At 41.8% G+C, this 20,420-nt stretch overlaps 1 long non-coding RNA gene across 2 annotated transcripts; it reads right to left on the bottom strand.

Moving 5' to 3' along the window:
• Nucleotides 1-6,463: 6,463 nt before the first annotated feature.
• Nucleotides 6,464-17,594, bottom strand: LOC308570331. Of its 2 annotated transcripts, none has more exons than XR_014001132.1 (3): nt 16,708-17,594; nt 14,160-14,253; nt 6,464-6,607 (listed from the first exon to the last, which is right to left on the bottom strand). It is a non-coding gene; the product is annotated as an uncharacterized lncRNA (long non-coding RNA). The 2 variants fall into 2 exon arrangements; XR_014001133.1 differs by lacking the exon at nt 6,464-6,607 and adding an exon at nt 8,505-8,591.
• Nucleotides 17,595-20,420: the final 2,826 nt, after the last annotated feature.

Genomic DNA, 20,420 nt, shown 5'->3' with positions numbered 1-20,420 from the left:
GGTCTGGTCAGGACAGAACTGTAATTTGTTGACCCTCATCCAGATCATCATAGGGGAAGGGCCATAGGGCATCTGCTTTGCATGCAAAAGTTCCCATGTTCAATCCCCAGCATCTTCAGGTAGAGCCAGTGTGGTGTAGTGGTTAAGAGCAATAGACTCGTAATCTGGTGAACTGGGTTAGATTCCCGGCTCCTCCACATGCAGCTGCTGGGTGACCTTGGGCTAGTCACACCTCTCTGAAGTCTCTCAGCCTCACTCACCTCACAGAGTGTTTGTTGTGGGGAGGAAGGGAAAGGAGAATGTTAGCCGCTTTGAGACTCCTTCAGGGGAGTGATAAAGCGGGGTATCAAATCCAAACTCTTCTTCTTCTCTTCTGCTTCAGGTAGGGCCTGCCTGAAATCCTGGATAATTGCTGCCAGTCAATGGTTTGACTCCGTGTAAGCCTATGTTCGTATCACTGATTCCAGGCAAACATCCACTTTCACATGCTTCCTCATTTCTTTTCTTCTTTAGCATGAAGAAAATTCAGACTTGCGCAAGCTCCTCATTTGTACTGTTATAAGAATTTTAAGGTCACACACACACACACACACACACACACACACACACACACAAAATAAATGTTCATAACTGTATATATAAACCACATGTCTGAAACCCCACAGATTAGATTCTGAACAAATTGACCTCAAATATTTCTCTGCAAGATCAAAGTGGGAAACCTCCCCATTGTCTCTTTCCTCATAAATCCTGTCCTCACAAATCCTGTCTTAAGGGCACATTCAAGATATGAACAGGGTGTGAGCCTGTGACCTGTGTCCTAGATTCAGGAATTAAGTAGTTATAACAACAAAAGAGTGGCCAAAACACAGATAATGCAATCAGGTAACTTGCCAGACAGGAGATAAACAACGCCCTCAGATTTCTGTTGTAGACCACCCCTTCTGTGATGGTATGTGTGATGTTTCTGGGGATGGTCTTGGACTCCAGAGCGGGCAATTTAAAATGTCTATATAAGGGCTTGCATGCATGGCTCTGGGTCCCCCTCCTCTCTGCTGCATGTGGGGGAGCACCCTGTTGCAACAGTTAATAAAGATCAGGCTTACTAGCTGCTTTGCTTCTCAAAATTCTCTGGTTGGTCTCCGTTATTTTCTGCTACTAATAGAGAGCCTACAAAAGGACTCTATGTGGGCTCTTGGGTACCCCATCAGGAAAAAGGAGTAGTTTTTTTTTTACCTATATCAGTACCTTTTTTCTCCGTGAAGATAACCTTTTCTTTGAACCAACGCAGCATTACCTGCTTACTTGCATCTGCAACAGGTAAGGTCCTTACTGTCTCCAGGGAGAAAGACAAGAAGATCACTACTCCTGTAATTAACCACAACTAATCCCTCATCCATTTTTTTTTGCAGAAAGAAGCCAGCTGTGAATGGGAGTAAGCATGTCATGCTGTCATAGCGTTTGAGTAGTCCTGAGGCAACAGCATTATGGAAAGGCCTACCAGAATTTCTAACATTAAAAGGTAAAAAAGATAAAGAACCCCTGGACAGTTAAGTGCAGTCAAAGGTGACTATGGGGTGCGGTCCTCGTCTTACTTTTCAGGCCAAGGGAGCTGGCGTTTGTCCACAGACAGCTTTCTGGGTCATGTGGCCAGCATGACTAAACCGCTTCTGGCACAATGGGACACTGTGACAAGTGCCAGAGCATATGGAAATGCTGTTTACCTTCCTGCCACAGCAGTACAGTCATACCTCAGGTTATAGACACTTCAGGTTGCGTTTTTTCGGGTTACAGACCGCCGAAACCTGGAAGTACTGAAACGGGTTACTTCCAGGTTTCGGCGGTCACACATGCGCAGAAGCACTAAATTGAGCTTTGCACATGTGCAGAAGCCCCGAATCGCAACCGTGAGTGTGCAGACGCACCGCTGCGGGTTGTGAACACTACAGGTTGCAAACGTGCATCCCACACGGCTCACGTTTGCAACCCAAGCATCCTCTGTACCTATTTATCTACTTGCACTGCCATGCTTTCGAAGTGCTAGGTTGACAGGAGTTGGGACGGAGCAACGGGAGCTCACCCCATCGTGCAGATTTGAACTGCCAACCTTCTGTTCAGCAAGCCAAGAGTCCCGGTAGTTTAGACCACAGCGCCACCCACTCCCTATTTCTAACATTATTCCCCATTCCACTCAATAGGCTGGGATGCAAGTATCAGGAGCAGAGACAACACATGGCACAGCCTGTGGAGTAGTGGTAGATGTTGAAGGGCAGGAATTCATCAGGGACCCACCACAAGGAGGGTCCTGTACATAGTGTAAAACTCACTATGACAGCCATGGACCTGGTGTAGTAGACAGCATGCTGGAATTTGGCTGGGAGACCTGGGTCACATCCTCAATCAGCCTTGATGCATGGAATAAGTTACCTTGGAGTAAGTGCTGCTTACATTTGACTGCAAAAGCTCACAGTGAAAAAAACCACAGAGAGCCCTAATGATACACTCTTCTGCTGGCTGAAATGTAACTTTTAGCCTTTCTTTAGCATCTTACAAAGAGATGTTGCCAGTGCTATACAGTAGTAAGAACCCCTTCAAAGGAAGGAGATATCCAGCCTCTTCTTGATGATCGCTGACTTCCTGTGTGCTAATATTGTCACAAGCAGTACAACTTGAAAACCTTGCTATCAACCCACTTGCTTGCAAAAGCAAAGACAGTCCATCAGTTACCCAGGCACTCCATGAGATGACATCATTGCTCCTGAAAAAGAAAAGGCTCGGAGCACCTCTCTCCCCTATCCTCCTTTCTGACCCACCACTGTACTGGACACAGCATTATTTGTGATTCTGTAATTTGAATGAAAGAAAAATCGGCATGAATACAGGTCCTTTAAGACAAATTAAAATACCAATTCAGTAACAGTATCACAAACTCTAATAATAATATTATAATATTGTATTATATAATAATAATATTATATTAGATAATTATATAATAATAATATTATATTAGATAATTATATAATATGTTCTTATGTTCTCAGGCCTAATAAAATAAATTATGGCACAAGGGAAGCAAATTATGGAATAAAGGAAGAACATTGATCTTACAGTGGTACCTCAGGTTACATACACTTCAGGTTACATACGCTTCAGGTTACATACGCTTCAGGTTACAGACTCCGCTAACCCAGAAATAGTACTTTGGGTTAAGAACTTTGTTTCAGGATGAGAACAGAAATCATGCGGCGGCGGCACAGTGGCAGCGGGAGGCCCCATTGGCTAAAGTGGTACCTCAGGTTAAGAACAGTTTCAGGTTAAGAACGGACCTCCAGAACGAATTAAGTTCTTAACCCAAGGTACCACTGTACTTTTACAACTTTTAGGGACAAGTCATTATGGGTATTCTTATTATGAAGTGTGATATGACACAGAGGAACACGTTTTCAGAGAGCAAAATATTCACTTTCTGGTTCCCTACTTGTAATCAATTGCTAGCATTCAAAAATCAAGCAACACACAAGGCCCAATAGTCACAAAATGGTACTGTTCCTGTTTAAGACTGAAAGTTGGCAATCCCAGCTGGTTGTTTACTAAAAGGAAGTAATGACATACTTACTCTGCAAGGTTGTGTATTTATCTGGTACTGCTGCTTAAAAAGCGATTTTGCCTAAACAGCTTCTTCAGTCTGGCCCTCTTGTAGTGGTTGTAGCACGCCTGTTAAGTGTATATTTAGCATACCCTCACATTGTGGTGTTCTGCTTTCTTTTCCTGTGGGATTCTCAACTGTAGGTGACACTATTGTGAAGGCTGCATTTCAAAGTCCTCACCTGCGCTGCCTTCTCTGATTTTATGTTACACTTCATGGTATCAGCTTTAGCAATCTCATTCTTTAGCTCTTTCTTTTCATTTACACCTCCTTTACTCACTTCCTGAAGTTTGACACAGTAAAACTCTTTTCTGTGTATGTCTTTAGAAACTGTATTTAAGTCTTTGCCACAGCTGCTGTCCTTAGAAGAGGGAGGAAAGGCAAAAGTCTAAGAACTGAACTATAGTGTTTGGAGGGCCTTATAGAAAACATACATAGGAAATAACATTTGTATATTTATTTTACATTTTTAAAATTGCCTAAAGAATTACATTTTACAAATCCAGCCATAAAATGGAAACTGTTAGAAATGCAAGGATCATTGTATTCATGGTCCATCTCTCTTTTGTGTGTCCATTCATAAGTCCATTCTATCCCATTTCTGCATTAATTTGAATTTTTAGAAGTCCATCAAAAATAATTTCTGAATGTATTTCCCCCTCACCAAGCACACATTTCTAAACTTATTTTATCCTAAATAAAAAAGTATATTTTGGGAGTAATTTTTGGATGAAATAATCTCCTGTCCATATCCAAAATAAAAAATACCCAAAAGGGCTTGTCTTTAGCTGTTTTAAAGGATTCCTTTTCTTTCATTTTAATTTCACAGGCTAGTACAAGTCTGCATTAGTAACAAACAGTAAAAACTGAACTCAAGATAGGGTTTAACACACCCACACCTAATTAAGGACAGATTAATTAGTCTGGATTATTTGTCTATCTGTGTATCTATTCACAATTCAGACTAAGTTAGCTGTACTTAGTTCCATTGAAACTAATTTTTCACATAAATTTCAATGGGACTTTAGAGTTGTATATTTAATTGGTGTCTCTCTGCTGGCAGATAATTCTTTGATCCTTCAGCACCTTTTTTTTACCCAAAGAGGGCTAGAACCAATCTCCAGTGATTCCTCCTATGCCCTGTACTCCCACAAATCTGCTACAGAGAGTTGCGGGGGCGCTCTTTGGAACAACACAGAAAGTGGTATGGGCAGGAGGGGACGAGTCCCAAAGGTCCATCAGCTGGGAGACAGCAGTTAGATACTGCCTGACATAATTTCTTCAAGATACCAAATTGTGTCCGAGGTTCTCAAAGAGCAAAGCAGTTCTAGACCACCAGATCCAAGAGAAACAAAAAACCAGCAGCTGCTGGGACAACCTTTCCCTGCTTACGTATTTTTTAAAAGTGAAATATGAGTTAAGGTCAATTCTTAAATGATGCAGCAACTCTGTGGACTAATAAGAAAATATTTTAAACGTTTTCCTCATACTTCTCTGCAATGAGGACAATGTAAGACTTGTCCTGTTCAAAGTGTTGGCTTTGACCTATCAAGCCTTGAATGTCTCAGGACCACAATAACTCAAGGACCGCCTCTTTCCATATGAACCTACTCAGACCATGAGAGATCATCTTCTGAGGCCCTTCTTCGTGTGCCTCCTCCATGAGAGGTCTGGAGGATAGCAACACAAGAAGGGGCCTTTTCTGCAGTGGCTCCCCGCTTGTGGAATGCTCTCCCCAGAGAGGCTCACCTGGTGCCTTCATTACAGTATATACCTTTAGGCGCCAGGCAAAAACATTATTCTTTAACCAGGCCTTTGACTTTGACAGGCCTTTGGAATCTGAAGAAGTGTGCATGCACATGAAAGCTTATAACCAGAATAAACTTAGTTGGTCTCTAAGGTGCTACTGGATATTATTTTTATTTTTTATTCCGACTGCGTCAGATCAACATGGCTACCTACCTGAATCCAAGCCTTCGACTGATTGACATCTAAGCCCCTTTTAAAATGTGTTGGGGAAGGGGGTGCTATGAGGTTGCTTTTGCTTTTATTTTTATTATGTATTTTGTGTTTATATATTGTGATTTTATATATTTTGATATTGTGGTTTTATGTTGTAACTGCCCTGAGACCTGCAGGTGTAGGGCAGTATACAAATTTAATAAACGATAAAATAATAATAATTTTAGACTTCCTCTGACAGAAACAATTAAACCAGTCCTTTCAGTTGAGATCTATGTGATTCAACTCTAGGTCCTGTTCTCTCATCCCCCCTTCCAGATAATGCAGTTTCTCTGCAAGTTCAGTTCTTTGTACCAGCCCATGTACAAGGATAACAGAGCAGAGGTGTTGCAAGGTTGGGGAAACAGATGTGTCAGAGCCAGTGCACAGCTCAGGGAGCATTCATCAGTGCTTCTCCTTGGAGCCTGCCATAGCCCCTTGTGAACCGAACTCTCCTTCAGTTCTAATAAGCAAGCAACTGTTCTCTGGTGTAACAATCAATCGTGTCCCATAGGGGTATTAGGTATGCCTGGAAACTGGGAAATGAGCACTCTTAAGTAGCATTCTGATGTAACTTGCACTCTGGTGCAAGAACATGGATCTTTTTAATCCAACTATTTGAGTTTAAGGAAGCAAGGCAGTGCCCTTACGTACTGCGTATGTGTCTGTCTGATTTCCCTCATTCATCAAAAGATTAGAGCAGTTGGGAACAGATTAAACAGACAGAAAATGTATAACATGCAATTAAAACCCAATTAAACCGCAACTGATGTGAAGTACCTGAGTAGTCTACCGTATTTACCTGGACTTTAAAAGGCAGCATCTTTTAGTGGTTAGAGTGTTGGACCAGAAGTAAGGAGAGGTGGGTTTAGAAAGGTTCCAGTTCAGCAGTACAGCAACCGCTTTGCATGTAGAAGGCCCCAAATTCGGTTTTCTGAGATCTCCAGGTAGGACCCCTATCTGAAATATTGTAGAATTAGTTGACGACAACCCTCCGTTCCCAGTCAGTCATCAAACTCAATGGGCAACCCTGGGCCAGCCACTCTCAGCCTAAACTACCTCACACAGCTGTGCGGTTAAAAAGGAGGAACAGGAGGAACCTAGTGCTTCTTGGGCAAAAGGCAGGATTTAAATGTAATAAATAAAACAAATGCAGAATAAAACCCGATTCAAAAATAAAGCATTTACAGCATCCTACATTTGGTAAGTCGTGCCTTGCCTAAGATAGCAGTCCTATGTACACATCAATGGGAGTAAGTCCCACTGAACCCAGGGCAGAACTTGACCCCTTCCCTCCACCATAATAATGGTAAAGGTAGAGGGGCCCCTGACCATTAGGTCCAGTCGTGACTGACTCTGGGGTTGCGGCGCTCATATCGCTTTATTGGCCGAGGGAGCCTACGTACAGCTTCCAGGTCATGTGGTCAGCACCAGAGCAGTGCACGGAAACGCCATTTACCTTCCCGCCGGAGCAGTACCTATTTATCTACTTGCACTTTGATGTGCTTTCGAACTGCTAGGTTGGCAGGAGTCCACCATAATACTTGTGAGTAAACATGAACAGGATCAGGCTGTCATTGTGGAATGAAAGTTGCAGTTAGTTTATTTTTTTTATAAAAATCATTCCCTATCTAGTTATACTCTGCCTTTTGATCCAGACAGCACTCTTAGTTTATCAAGCAGACAGAAGGCAATTATGGGCTTCATCTGCTATAACCAGCAATTTAGAGAACTTCCTAGTAACTCACCCACATGCGCCAGTCACCATGTGCAGTAAAGGTAAAGGTAAAAAAGGTAAAGGACTCCTGGACGGTTAAGTCCAGTCAAAGGCGACTATGGGGTTGCGGCGCCCATCTCGCTTTCAGACCGAGGGAGACAGGTTTTGTCAACATACAGCTTTCCAGGTCATGTGGCCAGCATGACTAAACCGCTTCTGGCACAACGGAACACTGTGACAGAAGCCAGAGTGCATGGAAACACCATTTACCTTCCTGCTGCAGCGGTACCTATTTATCTACTTGCACTGGTGTGCTTTCGAACTGCTAGGTTGGCAGGAGCTGGACAGAGCAATGGGAGCTCAGTCCATCATGGGGATTTGAACCACCAATCTTCCGATTGGCAAGCCCAAGAGGCTCAGTGGTTTATACCACAGCACCACCCGTGTCCCTACACCCATGTGCAGTACCACATACACAACACACTACAGTAGCCTATCCAGCTTTTGTTTATTCCACTTTTAATCCACCGAGGTCAGGGCACCTCGGGGCAACTCCTTTATATCCCAGCAACACACTGTAGAATAAGCATGACAACTGAGCAGGGACGTGAACTCAAATCCCGATCATCAAATCCAAGCACGATACACTAGTCTCCTCCAGAGTTTTGGGGCTACAACTCCATTAGCAGGGCTAATGGTCACAGACAATGGGAGGGCACCAGTTTGTGGCAGGTTACGATAATTGCCCTTCCGGCATCTTTTCACCTTCAGTGGTGGTTAGGTGAGCTCACTGTAGACTGTGATGGTCTTTCAACCCACCCCATTTAGATGCTTATGTCTATTACGTCGCTTACTTTCAACAGTTGGAAACCAACTTTGGGGCACTCTCCTATTCATTCTGCTGAATTCAGCCCCAGACCCCTGCCCCACGTCTTTCCACATTGACAGATTGCCATCCTTGGTAGCTGGGTGTATGGACAGAACATCTAATGTGTGTACAACAGTACAAGGGAGTGTCATTATTTTTAAGACAATCTATCGAGGTAATGCTCTGGTAAGTCTAGTTAAATCAGAAGGAGTTTATTCTTGGTTATTTGTTCCATTGAGACGACATACTTCATTTTTGATATAGTTCTGCCCAGCTCTCCAGATGCATAATGTCTATAAGCGTGTATTATGTCTTCTTGTGCTTCTCTGTACATTAATAAATCCACCAGCAGCGAAATTCTTGTTCATCACGAACAGCAGCAATAATAGCAAAATCGCAGGAACAGAAAAGAAATCAAGTGCTGTTATAAATCTCATGACTGGATGGGTCCAGCAAGAGTTTAATAATCAGTTACATTCCCCAGGACCTGTTCATTCATGCCTTTGCCTGGTAAAAAATTTATTGAAACACTTTTTACTCGCAGATAAAGCATTTCTTCCTTGATCAAATGGGAGATAATAACAGTCTTATTGACTCAAACCAGTCAGTGGGGTTTTAGCATTTTGCTGTTTTTGCTGTCTGGCTCCTTCATCCAGACTTCATCGTGTGTTAGTGGGCCTCTAAAATTGTGCCGGCTACAAAATGAATGTGTCCTGAGACAGAGACTCTTACGCACAGACAGGTGGGAGAAGGTGCTGTGATTTGTGAATGGCTGTTACTGATTTAGAATGCAGAATAGTACAGGTGAAAAGCCATTTTTGCATTTTTACACAGAGAGTGCAAGTAGATAAATAGGTACCCCTCCGGCAGGAAGGTAAACGGTGTTTCCGTGCACTGCTCTGGTTCACCAGAAGCAGCTTAGTCATGCTGGACACATGACCCAGAAGCTGTCTGTGGACAAAAGCCGGCTCCCATGGCCTATAGAGCGAGATGAGCGCCGCAACCCCAGAGTCATCCACTACTGGACCTAATGGTCAGGGGTCCCTTTACCTTTACCCTTTACACACGTTCTGCATCCAAAGACAAATGGAAAAAACCTACCGTATTTTTCGCTCTATAACACGCACCCGACCATTACACGCACATAGTTTTTAGAGGAGGAAAATCCGTAGGCATGCCACCCGTAGGCATTCCCTCCATAACACGCACAGACATTTCCCCTTACTTTCTAGGAGGAAAAAAGTGAGTGTTATGGTGCAAAACATACGGTATCTCTGTACGATGTAGGGTCAACAGAGGATGCCATGGATAGTGTTATGCCTAATTTGTGTCCTGCATTAGATCTGTATGGGTAGGTCAGCTTACTAGTTGTGCATAACAAAGTGGTAGGGTCTCAACAATAGGAATTAAAGAAGCTTAAAATATATTGGTAGACCTGATTATGAAACCAATTCTTCCTCCACTGTCGAATAATAAGTAGGGTGGCCACCAGGGATGGGAGAGAACCTTGATTCAGTTCCAATTTAAAAGCAAACAGACTAAGTTTACATTTTCCAAAACAGTACGCAAACCAAGGTACCCTTGGGAATTTGCAGTCACCTGAATTTTACAGTGCAGTTCTCCAACCATACGATGTTTACAAAAATGCATACATTTGGGGGAAGTGTGCATAGAATGGAATATATTAGCGAAAATAACATATAAGAATGTATTATATTAGGGGAAATTGGTTGCAAAAAGCGTGTGCATTCATTAAAACTGTGTCTTGTAGAAGAAATTTGTACTAAAAGGCTGATGAATTTTCATGAGGATTTAAAAAAAAAATCACAAATTGCAGCAGAAATGTGGGGAATGGAATTTAAGATGGGGGACATGAGAAACTGAGGGAACCAAAATTGACAGATTTGTCGATCTTAGTGGCCTTAGCTACTAGTGGTTGCTTAGTGGCCACGTAAAGGTAAAGGGACCCCTGACCATTAGGTCCAATCGTGACCGACTCTGGGGTTGTGCGCTCATCTCGCTCTATAGGCCAAGGGAGCCGGTGTTTGTCCGCAGACAGCTTCCGGGTCATGTGGCCAGCATGACTAAGCCGCTTCTGGCGAACCAGAGCAGCACATGGAAATGCTGTTTACCTTCCCGCCGGAGTGGTACCTATTTATCTACTTGCACTTTGACATGCTTTTGAACTGCTAGGTTGGCAGGAGCAGGGACCGAGCAACAGGAGCCCACCCCGTCATGGGGATTCAAACCGCCGACCTTCTGATCAGCAAGTCCTAGGCACTGTGGTTTAACCCACAGCGCCATCCGTGTCCCTTAGTAGCCACTTACACATTGCCAAAAATGAGGAAGGAATAAAAAAGGGATAAAAATAGGATACAAATTTCTGTAAAATTGCATATAATTTAGAAATAATTATTGTATTTTATTTCAGTTTAAATTATATCCCACCCTACTATAAAAGACTGTAATCAGATGACCCATGAGTCCGCTTAATCTGTTGTCCTGGTGCTCTTCAAGGCTCCTGCTTCTTCCAAGACTTGAAAACCCACACAAAATGCCTCTGTCTTTAAGCTTCAATTTATTGGCCTACATCCACTGCCTTCAAACACTGGTCTAACATCTCAACAACCTCCCTCAGTTAAGATGGAACAATGCTGGGTGTCATCTGCATATGGATGACACCTCATTCCAAATCTCCTGATGACAGCTCCCAGTTTTCATATAGATTTTATGAGGGACAAGATGGAATCCTGCAGGACACCACAGGAAAGCTCCCACAGTATTGAACGGTGCCTCCTATAACTACTTTCTGGAAATAGCCTGGAAGTAGGAGTGGACCACTGAAGTACAGTGCCCACAACCCCCACATCCCTGAGAAGCTGCTGAAGGTTCAGCAGTATCAAAAGACATCAAGAGATCAAGGAGATAAAATGATCAAAGAGAACAAGCAGGGTTGCACTCCCCACACTTCTCACCCCATAAATATCATCAGTTATGGTGACCAAGGTAGTTTCAGTGCCATGGCCAGGTCTGAAGCCAGACTCAGTTTTCTCCAAGCATGCCTGAAGTTGGTCACTACCCTATCATGCACAAGGGGATATTCCTCACTGGGGAATAGTCGTTTAACCCTTCTGGGTCCAGGGAAGTCCTCTTAAGGAGTAGACACACCTCCTTCAAGGCAGGTGGTACTTTGCCCTCCTCCAGTGAAGCATCAATTACTTCCTGGACTCATATTGTCGACCCCCTATGGCTAGCTCCAAGAAGTCAGGATGGGCAAGCATCAAGGTGGGCAGGTGGTTGGCTGCATTTCTTGAAGCTGGTTGTCCACATTCACAGGCTGCAATAATTGAAAATGATCGAATATGAATGTGACAGTGCTCTGGACACTTGCATTGAACTTGGTCTAATTGTGGCATCCAACTCCATAAAAATCAGAGTAATTTTGTGCCTAAAGTGCTCTACAAAATAGTTGCAGTAGGCTTTTGAGGATGTTAAAGCAATGAACTCTTGCCCAGGTGCCAAAAGCCCATTCACCACTTGGAAAAGCTTGGGCAGATGTCTACTTGCAGCTCCAATGGTAGTGGAGAAGTAAACTTTATTTGCTGCCACAGCAATGCAACTTCACCCATGTTCAGTCAGGTTTGGATAAAGATTTACAATACCTGCACTCCAGCATCTGATTCTCCTGTTTCATCATACACAGTTCACTAGAGTACCAAGATGACTATGTGCTCCACAGCGACGATGAAGGCACTGAGGAGCAATTGTGTCAATAGCTCTATGCAGGTAAAGGTAAAGGTGGCGCTGTGGTCTAAACCACTGATCCTCTTGGGCTTGCTGATTGGAAGATCGGTGGTTCGAATCCGCACGACGGGGTGAACTTCCGTTGCTCTGTCCCAGCTTCTGCCAACCTAGCAGTTCAAAAGCATACCAGTGCAAGTAGATAAATAGGTACCACTGTGGCAGGAAGGTAAATGGCGTTTCTGTGCGCTCTGGCACTTGTCACAGTGTCCCGTTGTGCCAGAAGCGGTTTAGTCATGCTGGCCACATGACCTGGAAAGCTGTCTGTGAACAAGCGCCAGCTCCCTTGGCCTGAAGCGAGATAAGCGCCACATCCTATAGTCGCCTTTGTTTTTTTTTTTTTAAATTTTTTTATTGCGTTTCTTTCCATAGGTTAACAGATTTGTTTACATAGCAACATGCAAGAAACATTTTTTATATATGAAGAAAAATAAAAGAAAAGAAGAAAAAGTTAAGAAACTTTCACAACGTCCTTCAACAGTTCGCTTTCTTTTTGGACCTCCTCGCATCCTCTCAGCATTGCATTCATTATTCTAGCCAGTTCAGCAATTTGTTATCTTGTTTCCCATCTTATTATACCTTTGAATTTATTATGTTACCAATTTCGAAAATTTGTAATTTAGTTTTAACACTCTTAATAAACATAATATTTTGTTTCTAATTTGTCTCGTTTTTTTCCATCAATACTTACTTTATCATTTACTTAAATAAATTGCAGAAGCATAACGTTTCTTAATCGTGCACAATCTTAACATTCAAACAACTTATAATATTTTTGCAAATAGTCCTTAAATTTTTTCCAGTCCTCCTCCATTGTTTCTTCGCTCAGATCTCGAATTCTGCCAGTCATTTCTGCCAACTCCATGTAGTCCATCAGCTGCGTCTGCCAGTCCTCCAGTGTGGGTAAATCTGGTGTCTTCCAGAACTTTGCAATAAGAATCCTAGCTGCTGTGGTTGCATACATAAACAAGGTTCTGTCCTTCTTTGGCACCTTCCGGTCCACCATGCCCAGGAGAAAGGCCTCTGGTTTCTTAGAAAAGGTATATTTAAATACCTTTTTCAACTCATTATATATCATTTCCCAGAAGGCCTTTACTTTCGGGCAGGTCCACCAGAGGTGAAAGAATGTCCCTTCTGCCTCCTTGCATTTCCAACACTTATTATCAGACAGATGATATATTTTAGCCAACTTGACTGGGGTCCCTATAGTCGCCTTTGACTGGACTTAGCCATCCAGGCGTCCTTTTCTTTTTTTTACCTTTTGCATCAGCCAGGACTTTGGCTAATTGGCATCCAATACCCTTTTCAATGTGTTGGGGGGGCCTACAGGTTTGTTGTTGTTCTTTTTTATTTTGTAGTTTTTATATTGTAATTTGACTGAGATCTAGAGATGGATGGCGGTATACAAATTTAATAAATAATAATCATCATCTCACAATTCCATAGCAAGTTGAAAGTGTTGATAGGAGTGCCAGCCATGTAAGCTAGAAAAATCCAATAGAACATTCAGGAATTCCTCAGATTCCTAAGTCTCCAAGGGGCGGGCCTTCTCATTGGGTCCCCCACCCCTGTGGACTGGAGTAGCTACTCCTTCATTTTTCAAAATTAAATTGCCCTTCGGATATTATCAGTTGCACATGATATTGTTAAAGTGCATCTGGAAAACAAATATTGTTACACAGAACTGAATCCCATGCATTCACAGATCCCAAACGTGTAGCTGGATCAGTTGCTAATTAGTACTGTGCCATGATCCAAGGTGTTGGCATTAATTATAAAGCCCCACACAACTTTGGTCTTTAGTTACCTGCAAGGCTGCCTCTGGAGGGGATTGAATTAGCAGCTTCCTGCATTTAGTCATGAGAAAAAATGATGTCTGTGGACCTTTCAAGGGGCAAAATGCACCCCAAGACTCAGTGGTCAGCATTTGTTTTTTTAGATGATCCATTATTTTCATCTAGTCTTAACAGCTTCTAATCGAACCTCTCTACGTCTACCCTCAGCTTCTCTGTCTTTAAAGCTTAGATATATGATGATCAGGAATAAGGACAACTGTTTGAAGGTGCTCCATTTGTATTATTTACATACTGCCAACTCATATAAAATCTCAAGGTGGTATATCTTACTATATAATAAAAATTTGAGTGTGTCGTCAGACTGCAGTTCCCTTGGATGCTATCAGGGCGTCATTCGCTTCTTCATCCTCAACCCCTGCTGTTACTGTGGGGAAAAAGAGGAAAAAAGCCTGCATTTTAAAGATCGCAAAATTTCCGCTGGAAGAATATTCTACAGCAAGGAGCTATTATTGGTGGCACCAACTACCCAATTTCTAGTTGAAGCCTGTCACACTTCTGTAACATGAAGTACAATGATTAATTAATTAATTAAATTTGTATGCCACACTTCATCTGAAAATTGCAGGGCATTTTCACAACATAATCACAACCAGCAGAATATTAATAATAATAAAAAAGCGATAAAACATCAAACATTAACAACTTCCCTAAACTAGGGCTGCCTTCTAAAAGTCAGATAGTTGTTTATTTCCTTGTACCTCCTCCCATTACCAGTACCTCCTCCCAGTACCAGTACCTAAGTATGTCACTTTCAGTTGCTATTTTGCTTAGAAAGATGGCATATAAATTCTGGTATAAATAAATAATACTCATTTATATAAGCATGACTCATAAGTGGAGACGTCAAAGCTCTTGAACCTGATGTACTCTTTTGATAAGTGTTCTCAGCGAAATGCCTGAACTATCTGGTTATTTGTCATTTACTTTGTATCTTAGTTGCATTTGAATCTGCCTACATAAAAATCATTAAAGATGAAATGGGTGGAAGGAAGGTTGATGGACTTGGGAATGGCCAGCAGAATCTGCTAAACAGTTTTATGAGAAATAGAACAATTTACTCACGACTGAAGGAAGACAATTCACTGTGCAGAGGCCTCATTAATCTATAGGCTTATGAGTATTTGAGGTGTGATGATTTGTAACTATTGGAATAGGATATATCAGTTTCATGTTGTTCTAGACTGAATCCTTTATCTTGAACATCCAGGAGAATATGCACAACCGGTTTAAATAGAGATCAAATGCTACATTCTTTTTAGGATTTTGTCTCTTTTGAAACCCTTTAGTATCTGCAATCAGTCACATAATGTTTAGGCAGCAATGAATAAAAGGTATGTACAGTAGCTCGTGGTGAGTCACGCATGATGGCTTTCATTTGTTTCATGCTCCAAAAAATTCAGTATTAATAATAAAATCTGTTTCCCTTTTTAGCTATTTTAGTTACATAACATAAGGCATTTTCTCTCCTAAAATATTGCTTGAAATCCACATATGCCAATAAAAACTTTACCAAATAATGAAATGGCAGCAGCTGGATTTTGAAACATCCCCCCTACACACACACACACACACACACACACACACACACACACACACGAATTAAGGAATCATAGTGAAGAAAATGCACAACAGCCATAATGGTGGGACTTGAGTGATAGCCTGAAAAGGATAGAATGCAATGCTCCATGAACATATGGAGCCATGTAAGGGGAAAAAAAAAGGTATTCTAAGAGATTAATGGAAGATTTCCCTTATTTTAAATGATACCTTATTATCGCCCTTTTCTTCAAAATATGTCAGCTCTGTACAACATTATTGGTGTCTCTTAATTCAGAGCACTATATTGCTGTATTGACTAGAATAAATGCCAGATATCTAGAGTGCCCCATATTTTTAAACTTTGACTTGGCAAATCTATAGTGTGATTGAACTAATTGAACATTAGTGGCATGTTGTTTTTTTTTAATGGCTGATGAGCCATGAGAGCCTCAGAGATAGTCTGTCCAGTCCGAATTAACACTCGGACATATGGATTCTCATCTGAACCATCTGGGTCTACAAAACCAGCTGGAAACTCTGCCTGAATGCCATAGGCAATATTTTTGTTTCAATTTGTGGCTCAAATTAAGCTGTAAATAAATTGTAAGAAGTCAGAAGGTCAAGAAGTATAGTAGCGCATGATGGAAAAGATCAATAATATTGCTGTTTCTCATAACGCTTCTGTTTCTAACGAACAGGAACAATCTACCATCAATATAATAGAATCATAGAATTGTAAAGTTGTAAGGGACCTCAAGGGTCATCTAGTCCAACCCCCTGCCTACCTAAGACACTATGCTCAAAGAGAAAAGAAAATATCAGCAACAGTACTTTAGTGATACTAGATGCCTCCAAATCATCTATGGAGTGGGGAACAATTTTGGAAACAGGCCTTCGGAAGCATCCCTGAGGAAATCTTTGTATCCAAAAATGGTGTGATCTTTTGGTGCACACTTTCTGAGTACAGTGGTACCTCTGATTATGAACTTAATTTGTTCTCCATTCTTAACCTGAAACCGTGTTTAACCTGAGGTACCACTTTAGCTAATGGGGCGTCCTGCTGCCGCCGCACCGCCACGCAATTTCTGTTCTCATCCTGAGGTAAAGTTCTTAACCTGAGGTACTACTTCCGGGTTAGCGGAGTCTGTAACCCGAGGTGTTTGTAACCCAAAGTACCACAGTACAAGTTTGCCTTGCCCATTAGTATCACCAGCTCTGCTCTGAGCATGACTAGCATGGGATACAACCCATAAACCCCAACAACTCCAGGAAGGCTGACCTGAGCAAGACTCCATTTTGAAATCCTGAAGAGAGCTGTTGCCAGTCAGTGTAGACAATACTGTGAGCTGTATGAACCAATGATCTGTCTCAGCTTCCTTTGTTGGGTTCCTTTGTTCAGTCACAGAATGGAGTAGGAGAGCTGGTCTGCACAACTCTGCTGTGGTGTCTCTGACAGACCCCTGAACAGTTTCAAATCCTGAACATGCCTCACTCTCTTCCTCCATGTGATTGTTTATTGTGTGAATGAACACCAAGCATGGAACTGAAACGTGACGGCAGTAGCTATTTGGATTTACAGCAGTAAACGTTCCAAAGTGTTAACTAAATTCTGTTTGTTCTACTCTTAAGTCTCCTGTGGCCTCATTTTGCAAAGTCCGCCGTGGCAAGTATTGCACACCTGCCCTAATGATGATGGGCATTGTGATAGCACAGGTGAACAGGCCTGTTCCTGCAGGTTTTTTAAACTCTTCAGAACTTATGAAGATATTACAGAACTTGTTGCCTAGCAACAGGTGCCTGGCATAGCAGCTGCGGGAGCCTGTCAGCACCTAAAAGCATCGATTGTGAGCCCCTGTGTCCTCTGAAATATGCTTGCGGCCAATTTAAGTAGCCAGCATCCCTGTGAACCAACCAAGGGCCTGGAATTTGGGTGGGAATTTGAAAAGAGCGAGGGATGAAATTCTAGAACAGAGAGACAGAACTGAGGTAGCTGAGGAGGTAAGTGATAAAATGATTACTAAGCTCTTTAACAGTTGAAGAATTGACCGAAAGTTGCATGCGATAAAGCTTATTGATGAATAGGACATTTAATTCATGAATAGGATCATCATTTAATCCTTCAAAACTCTTCATGCCATTATTCAAGGATTATTATACACCTTTTCTTTCTCCTGAATCTCCTTTTTGAGTCTTGTCAGTTGAAACTGAGGGTAAGTTAAGATCCCAGGCAATTAACACTCACAGAGGTGGATTTAAGGGTGCCCACACTGGAACAATGCCAAAGGTGAGAGGCGGGGGGGAAGGGGGGAGCCATATTTTGGCGCCTCACAGGGCGCCACTGAAATTTTAAAGCCCAAAGTCTGCCGTTGGCATTCATCAGAAAGGCACAGCTGGCCGGAGTTCCTTGAAATTCTTATCCTTACAGACAGCAAGGAAGATGGGGATTTGGATCCTCTGAAGGAAAATGTACATAATTTCAAGACAAAGGCTAAACAGAATTGTGATGTTGTGTGACCTAGAACTTATCACTGTAATGTATAAGTGAGTGTTTGTGTAGACCCAGATAGGAGCTGTCTAATGCGTGCTGGCTGACAGTCTGGTTATGAGACTCTGTAAGTTAGTAATCCTTTCCCTCACAGAGGCCCCCATCTGTACCATACATTGAAAGTAGCATCATACCACTTTTAAAAAGTCATGGTTTCCCCCAGAGGATTATGGGAACTGTAATTTGTTAAGGATGCTGAGAGTTGTTTAGGACAGTTGTGGCCCTCGCACAGCTACAATTTTCAGAGTTCCATCGCATGAAGGATGAACCACTCTGTAAATGGCAGCTCTCTGAGGGACATAGGAGATAACCTAGCAACTCTTAGCACCCTTAACAAACTACTGTTCCCAGAATTCTTTGGGGAAAACCGCGACTTTCAAAAGTGGTATGACACTGCTTTCAATGTGTAGTGCAGACGAGGCTGTTTAAATGAATCCCCAAGAGACAGATCTCTGCAGTGAAAACAGTACAACTACAGGAGAGGTACCTAGGATTAAATGAAATAACATGCACTAGCAGTACCACATTCTCTTATATGTTGCATGACTCATTTAAGTTCACCTTTGTGTATACTCTAGGTTGTATGTGGCTTGCCATGCCAGGAGCTGCCTGAGTCAGCTCTGAGACGCTGTGCTTTTAGTTTCAGTTCTGCATTACAAGCAGCAGTTTCCTGCAAATGTTCTTTCCCCCTCCATAAACTGTTTTGCACTAAAGTTGTATTGGTTACGCATCCGCTATGTGGCCTCCTCTTTACGTCACTTGAGCACAATTGAAGGCTTTTGTGGGGGCATGCTAACCAGTGGCAGCTGGTAACATTTTTAACCTGGATGTTTTCATCACAGTAGGACTTGTACAGCACTTATTTAGGGAAATGTGTCATTGTGCATGTGCAGAGTGTCATTCTGTCTTCACTAAAAAAAAAACCAACCCAATTATTTTCTGCACATCTATGAAGAGAATAAGAACATCCTTACAGAAGGGTCCAAGTATATGATTGATTCTATACCTCTTGTTTAAAAATTAAGCCTTATTACCTGACATTTGTTGTGGAATTTGTGCATTGACTATACCTAGACATCAACTGACAAAAAACGAAACAATCACAAACTTTTAATATGTGAGGAAGTTGCTTCCAGTTTCATGCAGCTGCTCTCCAGGTTTTGGGGAACTAAAAGCCCAATCATCCCAGAATTTTAGCCATGCTGGCAGCAACTAATTGGTGTTGTGGTTCAATGTGGAGGGCACCATGTTGGTTACTCTTGGAGAAGACAATACAAGCCTATGTGGACCAATGCCTTACACAGTATAAGGAGTTTTGTTTGTCCATGCATTTGCATTACATGGAACGCTCTGCCAGGTTGAATTTCTGCCCCTGGTTCAGCACTGTCCTTTGAGAAACTGCATTTGCCAGAACTGCTTTATTGATTGTTCTGTGTGTGCTCATTATTCATTTGCTAATATCTGCACAATTAACCTGAATGAATGGGATTGGATATGAAATCACAAACATAGCAAAGGCCTTATTATAAGTTGTGTACAAAGTATTATTACTTCATGGTTCAAGGAGAAAAGAGTGGCTGAGCAGAGTTTCTACACAGAAGCTTACACATCTTGTAAGATTTTAAGAGGTACAAGAAACTGGGAGGGAGGAACTTTGTGGAGAAATGGAACTTATTTGTAGAACATTGGAACACTTAATCCCAGGAGAACTTTACAATTTTTAAATTAAGGTACTTTATTAGGAATTGTAGAGGGGTGCAGTTTGGGTTGATTATTGCACTTTTTGACTATGGTTTATGAAGTATGGTGTATCATTTAAAAGTTGGAAAATCAAATAAGCAAAAAAATATATATGCAACCTTTTAAGGTAACAGCGGAAAGGCTATTGAAGGCTTGGTATTAATGGCAAATATTGCTTCTATAGTACATCTGGATATTCTAGTATTTGTCTTCCTCCCAAGTGCACAGCAACTTCATTTGTTCAAAACAAATAATAAATTCAGTTGTAGGGACTCCAAAACATGCATTTTCTATCTATTAATAGTACACTTCCTTTCTGTTGGCACAGGAAATTACTCAGAGACAAGTACACCGATAACTGTGATAAACAAACTAGTGTAGCACTTTTTTTCTCTTTTCAGCAGTCTTTCAGATCACAACATAATTCTACGTTAAAGAAAAGGGAGGAAAAGTAAAAAGAAGAGGATTCAATGGCTAAATGAGTCACTTGTTTGATTCTCAGTGACTCTATTAATGAGCTAAAAAGGTCTGCATATAATTTATTAAAATCGATGGAATTCAGGGGAAAATAATGTGATTTTGAGCCATAGTTAAGTGACTAAGACTGCAATGTTTTGCATGCTTACTTGGGGAGAAAATCCCATTGCTTTTCAGTAAACATGCATATTATTGCACTACACAGAGCACAGTTTATCCAGAATATGTGT

Source organism: Podarcis bocagei, assembly GCF_964188305.1.
Source record: "Podarcis bocagei genome assembly, chromosome: 12".
Classification (NCBI taxonomy): domain Eukaryota; kingdom Metazoa; phylum Chordata; class Lepidosauria; order Squamata; family Lacertidae; genus Podarcis; species Podarcis bocagei.
Note: the sequence above shows the minus strand (reverse complement) of the source record. Positions and strands in the feature narration are given on the sequence as shown.